At 38.5% G+C, this 8125-nt stretch overlaps 1 non-coding gene across 1 annotated transcript; it reads left to right on the top strand.

Moving 5' to 3' along the window:
• Window positions 1–946: 946 nt before the first annotated feature.
• LOC112136030 (small nucleolar RNA U3) lies at window positions 947–1158 on the top strand. The gene has a single exon (XR_002917233.1). It is a non-coding gene; the product is annotated as a small nucleolar RNA U3 (small nucleolar RNA).
• Window positions 1159–8125: the final 6967 nt, after the last annotated feature.

The raw sequence follows: 8125 nt of genomic DNA, 5'->3' as shown, positions 1-8125 counted from the left end.
ATGATCTTTTGTGACTGGATATCTTAATTCTTACATTCTTTTTTTTTATTTTCCACTAATTTTTTAATAAAATATAATTTTGATTCTTGTGTAGGTATAAAAAGTAATGAAAACTTAAAATTCTGGCCTGTATAAGATTGTTGAGATTATTCAACTACATATACATATGGAATTTTATTATTTTAAAAAACTTAACATGCCAAATTAAAATATTGCAAAAAATGCTTATTAATTATACCTCTAAATGCGTTATCATTTAAATAGCAATTAATAGTCCTAAAATGTTGGATGACCTACTCCATTCATTACTAAATGTCAACAAATGATGTAAAAATCTACTATCTTTAAGAAAGAATCAGAATTAAACAAGAAATGTAAGAAAAGTATTAATTGCTATCCTTTAAATGAATGAGAAAAGACTTCTGAAATTCTTCAGTTTAATGCTTTGGGACACTAGTACATTGAGTGGCTTTATGCAGGATTGTACCCTAAGCAAAACAGGACATATGCCTTTCTGAGGTAGTTATACTCAAACATCAATTTCAACTTTGAAATATACTTTATTGTATTAGTCTATTCTTATGCTGCTATAAGGACATACCTGAGACTAGGTAATTTATATAGGAAAGAGGCTTAATTAACTCACAGTTCAGCATGGCTAGGCAGGCCTCAGGAAACTTATAGTCAGGGCAGAAGGGGAAGCCAACACATCCTTCTTCACATGGTGGCAGGGAGAAGAAAAACGAGAGCTGAGCGAAGGGGGAAGTTCCTTATAAAATCATCGATCTTGGGAGAATTTACTAACTGTCATGAGAACAGGATGCAGGAAACCAGCCCCATGATTCAATTATCTCCACCTCGTCCCTCTCGTGACATGTAGGAATTATGGGAACTACAATTCAAAATGAGATTTGGGTGGGGACACAACCAAACCATATCATTTATCAAGACTAATCTTTCAGGGATCACTTTTATGCTTTGTACTAGAAGTTTCTCTGAACATGTAGAGCACCATCAACTATGGGAAAGGGGCACAGCATTGTCTCCTAAGCATGAAGCCAGCTCTCTGTGTTGTGTTGCTGTAACTGACACTTGCTATTGATGATCATTCTTTCCCTCCCTCAGAAGAATAAGAGGGGAGGATGAAGTCTGAAAGGTAATTATTTTTTTTATTTTTTATTTTTTTATTATACTTTAAGTTTTAGGGTACATGTGCACAACGTGCAGCTTAGTTACATATGTACACATGTGCCATGTTGGTGTGCTGCACCCATTAACTTGTCATTTAACATTAGGTATATCTCCTAATGCTATCCCTCCCCGCTCCCCCCACCCCACCACAGGCCCCAGGGTGTGATGTTCCCCTTCCTGTGTCCATGTGTTCTCATTGTTCAGTTCACACCTATGAGTGAGAACATGTGGTGTTTGGTTTTTTGGTCCTTGCGATAGTTTGCTGAGAATGATGGTTTCCAGCTTCATCCATGTCCCTACAAAGGACATGAACTCATCATTTTTTATGGCTGCATAGTATTCCATGGTGTATATGTGCCACAATTTCTTAATCCAGTCTATCATTGTTGGATATTTGGGTTGGTTCCAAATCTTTGCTATTGTGAATAATGCCACAATAAACATACGTGTGCATGTGTCTTTATGGCGGCATGATTTATAATCCTTTGGGTATATACCCAGTAATGGGATGGCTGGGTCAAATGGTATTTCTAGTTCTAGATCCCTGAGGAATCGCCACACTGACTTCCACAATGGTTGAACGCAGGCACGAAATAACTAAGATCAGAGCAGAACTGACGGAAATAGAGACTCAAAAAACCCTTCAAAAAATCAATGAATCCAGGAGCTGGTTTTTTGAAAAGATCAACAAAATTGATAGACCGCTAGCAATAATAATAATGCAAGACTAATAATGCAGACTAATAATGCAGAAAACAGAGAAGAATCCAATAGACACAATTAAAAATGATAAAGGGGATATCACCACCGATCCCACAGAAATACAAACTACCATCAGAGAATACTATAAACACCTCTATGCAAATAAACTAGAAAATCCAGAAGAAATGGATAAATTCCTTGACACATCCACCCTCCCAAGACTAAACCAGGAAGAAGTTGAATCTCTGAATAGACCAATAACAGGCTCTGAAATTGAGGCAATAATTAATAGCTTACCAGCCAAAAAAAGTCCAGGACCAGATGGATCCACAGCCGAAATCTTTTGAGTAAAATTGTACATCAGGTTCTGAAGAAACAGCTGAAAAAAACCTGTTTTTGTCATGCTTTGGAGGGAAAGGCAGACACAAACCATCCAAGGAAGAGGTATATTTAAGGTATCATAAACATTCAGGCATGATTATCCATCCTATTTAAATTTAGAGACTACTTCAGTCTCTTGAAATAATTTCTTATTTACTTCATCATAGTGGTGTTTTTTTCTGGGGAGGATGCTTTCATTAATCGAACTTTATGTTTCTTCCTGGAACTCAGTGACAATACATCACCATCACTGTCCCAGAAATGTCTTCGGTTGCACATCACTGTTTACTCTACTCATTTACTAGGCCTGCTATGACAAATTACCTCCAACTGGGGGGCTTAAAACAACAATCCTATTTTCTCAAAATTTGGAGGCTAGAAATCTGAGATCAAGGCATTGGCTAGAAGCAGGGTTGTTTCTTTCTGGAAGCTGACCAAGAAACCCTTCACATTCCCTTAACTTGGCTAACTTTAGTCAAGTTTCTTCCTTCCCTAAGGCCCAAGACTTTTCTTTACTCAGAACATATATTTTAAGAAAATATGTAATTGTAAATTCTTTCTCTGCCACTTTGAGATGCAAATCTTTTTAAAAGCTTTTCATTAATTTTACAACCTGGGAATGCTCTTCTCAAGAAACTGGGAGCCATTCCTTTCAAATATAATCAAGGAACATAGTGCTCCTATCTCCAGGCATCTGTGAGGTCTGTGAGCAGGCGGGAGCCTAATGTCTTATACAGACATCAGTCATTGGATTCAAGCCCAACCTAATTCAGTATGATAACATCTTAATTACAGGTTCAAATGCCCTATTTCCAAATAACATCACATTCACAGGTACCAGGGGTTAGGACTTCAACATATCTTTTTTGAGGGACACAAATCAACTCACGCATTTACAAAGAGTTTAAATGTGTTTATGGCAAAACAATTCATACTTGAGTCTTCTCCTAAGGACTAGGCTTAAAACAGTTTCATATATTTCCTTTAAATCCTTGGTGTGAGGGTCTACTAGCAGCACATGTTCAAGACTATTTATGTGCAAATATAACAGCTTCTCTTTTATTCTAGGTTTCTATGGTTAAATTTTCCTTCTTGCCAAGCATTTCCTCTTTAGTAAATCATTATTATATCCTCTCCCTCCTCTGACTCATTAACAGGGCAAGATTCTGGTAGTTGTTGGGTCATCCAGCTAGGGCTCATTCTTTCTTTTCACAGGAAGTTATCAAGGTTCCCATACTGGCCAATATCTCAATTGATGTAGGAAGCGTTAGAAAACAGTGGCTCATGCTTGCATAGGTCCCTAGCTTGGCACTGAATTTGCCCAGCTCAGGAGATTATAGGGCCAGGCATGATGACTCACACCTGTAAGCCCAGCTCCTCAAGAGGCTGAGGTGGAAGGATCACTTGAGACCAGGAATTCAAGACCAACCTGGGCAACATAGTGAGAACTTGTCTGGACGAAGAGAAAAATTAGCTGGATTTCATGGTGTATGTCTGTAGTCCCAGCTACTCAGGAGGCTAAAGCAGAAGGATTGCTTGAACCCAGGAGTTTGAGGCTGCATTGAGCTATTATTGTGCCACTGTACTCCAGTGTGGGCAATGGAGAGAGACCCTGCCTCAAAAACAATAACAACAAAACAAAACCTTTAAAATTAAGACACTGTCATAAAACATAAAAGTCTTTGGGCCAGGTGTGGTGACTCATGTCTATAATCTTAGCACTTTAGGAGGCCAAGGCAGCAGGATCACTTGAGGCCGGGAGTTTGAGACCAGCCTGGGTAACATAGCAAGACCCTGTTTCTAAAACAAAAACAAAAACAAAACAAAGTAGCTTGGCGTGGTGGCACATACCTGTAGTCCTAGCTACTTGGAGGCTGGGACAGGAGAATTGCTTGAGGTCAGGAGTTTGAGGCTACAGTGAGCTACGATCATGCCATTTCTTTGTATTCCATCTTGGGTGACAGAGCAAGACCTTGTCTCTAAAAAAAAGAAAAGAAAAAAGAAAATTATAGACTGTAGTTTTTGCTAAGCCAATTCAGCATCTGTTTTCTCTCCTAAAATTTCTTCTCCACTCCTGACAATTTTTTTTTTAAGATTCACAATTACTTGTACTGTTACTGTCAGAGGCATTCGAACCAAAGAGACTCCATTTTGAGTGAGGGCTAGGAAAATGAGGCTGAGACTCATTCTCAGCATTTCTGAGAATGATAGACTGCATTCTCAGAAAATTAGGTGTTCCTAACCTCTACATGTTTACAGTTAAGGGAACAAATTAACAATGTTTACTAAACAGACCCAGACTTGGGAGTGTCCAGATATCCCAATATCTGGAGAACAAAGGCATTCCTAATTTTGCTTTAAAGATAATAATATTGATTCTTGCAAAATATAGTTATTAAGAAAATTAATCCTTTATCACAAACCCTTGTAGCAGAGCACATCTCCTCATATATGAGTATTGTACCTAGGGTGGACGCATTCCACTTCTTACTTTCAGGAATGTCCTACTCTGTCTATAGAGTAGCTGTTCTTTCACAATTTTACTTTCTTAATAAACTTGCTTTTACTTTGCACTGTGGACTTGCCCTGAATTCTTTCTTGTGTGAGATCCAAGAACCCTCTCTGGGATCTAGATTGGGATCCCTTTCCTGTAACATATTTCTGACGACCATGAAGGGACTATAGTGAGGAAACCGCCAACTTTGGGTAAGTGATGGGGCCCTGTAATATATTTCTGGTGACCACAGAAGGGACTATAGTGCAGAAATGCTGACCAATGGCTACCTTTGGGTGAGTGGTGCGGTCCTGTAACATCTTTCTGGTGACCAAAGAAGCAATTACAGTGCAGAAACCCTGACCCAATAGCTACCTTTGGGTAAGTGGTGGGGTCTTGTACTGAGCTATTGGTAGTTAGAGTGGTGTTGGGGCTCAGAAAATGATACTGCAAATTGGAAGTCTCAGAAGCAAAGTTTCTTTCTGACCTTCTCTTGCCCTCCTGTCTCTTGCCCCTCATTCCTTCCTGGGTCAAGCCATAGAAACTAGAATTCCTCTTCACCAAGATGGGTCATAGAAACCAGACCCTGTTTTCCCCAAAGCCAGCTGTAAAACCTAAAAATATTATTCTAACCTTCCCTAGCTTTTCTATGTAACAGCTGCCCTTAAATTAATCAAGACCTTTATTTCAGAGGAGTCCTGTCCCCTACCTAGGTGAAAGAAATGCTATAAAAAGTGACAACCAAATTGAGTGACTAGGTCATACGTTTCAATCATCAAGGTTTTTATTAAGCCATCTTTAGGGTATGTCCCAGAAAACACATGCCACAGACACATGTGTGACTGTTTTTCTGAAGATATTTTTCAGGAAGTTTAGTGTTTGCTCATTTTCTTAAAGTTGGGGAAGGCATACAGGTAGAGGAGCAGGTAGGTGGTAAAACAAATAGTTACATTCCTGGGAGACTTTACTTAGTCCCCAGTAAATACACATTTTACATGAGATAAAGTAAGTGTCTTAAGAGAAAAAGGTAGTAAAGGAAGAGTCAATTATGCAGACATCTCTGGGGAGGTGAAGGAATGAGTCTTGACTTTGTTCTGCATCTGGGAAGGTAAGCTTGTAATGGACATTTTCAGTGTGGAATTGAACAGATTTTAGTTTTAGGAGCTAGACTTAGATTCTAGACCTAAAATTACAGTTGAAATGTTCTCGTTTATGGGAGACCAACAAGGAATTTGCCTATAATTGATCTCTCGGGACAGTCCTTTGCAGATGGCCAAGATCATTTTACCTTTCTGTGGAAATCTGGCTGATGCATAACATTAGCAACAGCTCTTCACTTGGAAGAGGGTGTTGCAGTGGCTCAGTGTCCAGGATTAATCTTCTCTTTCACAAAATAAGTTTGGGGGAATTCTGATTTTTTTTTTCCTTTATTGGAGAATCAAAGAAGAATATTACTGAGCACACAGATCTTGTTGAATTTTCCCACTCAATCTGCTTAGCTCAGACTCTTTTGTTCAATCACACATCTGCACAGTTGTCCCTGCTTCATAAAACCCAAAGCATAAAAACTGAACAGTTTTCCCTGTATCTTTTGGGTCACTATTCTGAAGACTTTCATATCGTAGAAAGCTATTATCAAATAAATCTGCTATTCTTTTCTCTTGTTAACTGATCTTTTGTTAGAGAAATGTTGACTGTGACCATTTATGATAAAAGACATACCCCCGTTCCATTCCTACAAGGTCAAGATTTCTACATTTTGTAGTACTCTTACCCTGTGGAAAAGAAAAGCATTTTATGTTTTCATTTATCCTAGTTTAGGGATTATTTTTCAATATGTTGAAGAGCTACCTTGCAAACCTTCTCTGAATAGGGTCCCTTCTTTAACAGCAATGTCTACATTTTTCCTCCCAACCACCTTCTCTGTCCATTTCACAGTACAGCAGGCCACTGGACACATGGGGGTGGCTAGGACAACCATTCCTAACATTTCTTGAGTTTTCCTTTGGCAAACTTCCTAAAGCAGCACCAAGGCCTTCTAGATCAAGGAATTTTTATATTATGTATTTAAATTTCTTAGACCACAAAAGCTATGTATAGTCCTTAATATTTTTTCATATCAAATATTCTTTCCTGAGTTTCCTCTGTTATATTAATGATGCTGCTAAGGTATAAAAGTAAGATAAGCTATGAACTGTAGAAGAAAAAGTACTTCTGATATTCTCTGACTAATATAAGGGGATATCATTGATTGATATGGGAAATAGGTTTGGAGGTGTAATTAGTTGTTTTAGGATACAAATATCCGATTAGAGAGAAATATTCCGCAGAGCATTCACCTTCCAATCTTCATAATACCTATCAGCATATCCAGTTTGTCATCAAAGTGTTACAGCCCAAGGAGTTTTTATTGCTCCCTGCACAAATAAAGCCAATTCACTGAGACAGTGTTTCATATAAGAGAAGGAGTTTGATTATTTCAAGGGGAGTGGAAGGATGGGAGATTTTTTTCAATTCTGCCTCTCTGAGAGCTTGGAGGCTAGGGTTTTTAAGGATAATTTGGAAGGCAGGGGGCTAGAGGACAGGTGCTGCTGATTGGTTGGAGATGAAATTATAGGAATATCCAAACTGTCTTCATCTGCTGAGTCAGTTTCTGGGTGAGGGTCACAGGACCAGTTGAGTCAGTTCCTTGGTATGAGTCACAAGTCTGGATGGAGTCAGTTCATTTACCCAAATGAAAAAGCCTGAAAAATATCTCAAAGATCAGTCTTAGATTTTGACAATAGTGATGTTATCTATAGAAGCAATTAAGGAAATGATTAATCTTGTACCCACGGCTACATGAGTCTTGGGCAATAATAGAAAAGCAAGCTAGGGAAAAATGGCTGGTTATTGTTTAACTAAGCTTACATCTTAGTAGAATTCAGGCTTCTCCCATATTCTTAACCTTTGGCCTTTTGTCAGAGGCATTCCAACTAGAGATAATCCATCTTGAATGAGGGCTAGAAAATATAAGGCTGGGACTTGCTGGGCTGGGTTCCCAGGAGACTAGGCATTCTCAGCCTCTAGATGTTTATGGTTAAGGGAACTGAGCAATAATGTTTACCAAACAGACCCAGTCCCAGGAAAGTCCTGATACCCCAATATCTTGAGAACAAAAACATTCCTAATTTTGCTTTAAAGATAATATGAATTTTTGCCAAACATAGTAATTATAAAGTTAATCCTTTATCACAAACCCTTGTAGTAGAGCACATCTCCCTATGATATTTTTTTGTTATCCTATATATAAACAAGCATTGTACCTAGGGTGGGTACGTTCCTCCTCTTTTGGGAAAGCTCTGCTCTATCTATGGA

The sequence above is a fragment of the Pongo abelii genome, chromosome 10 (genome assembly GCF_028885655.2).
Source record: "Pongo abelii isolate AG06213 chromosome 10, NHGRI_mPonAbe1-v2.0_pri, whole genome shotgun sequence".
Classification (NCBI taxonomy): Eukaryota; Metazoa; Chordata; class Mammalia; order Primates; family Hominidae; genus Pongo; species Pongo abelii.
Note: the sequence above shows the minus strand (reverse complement) of the source record. Positions and strands in the feature narration are given on the sequence as shown.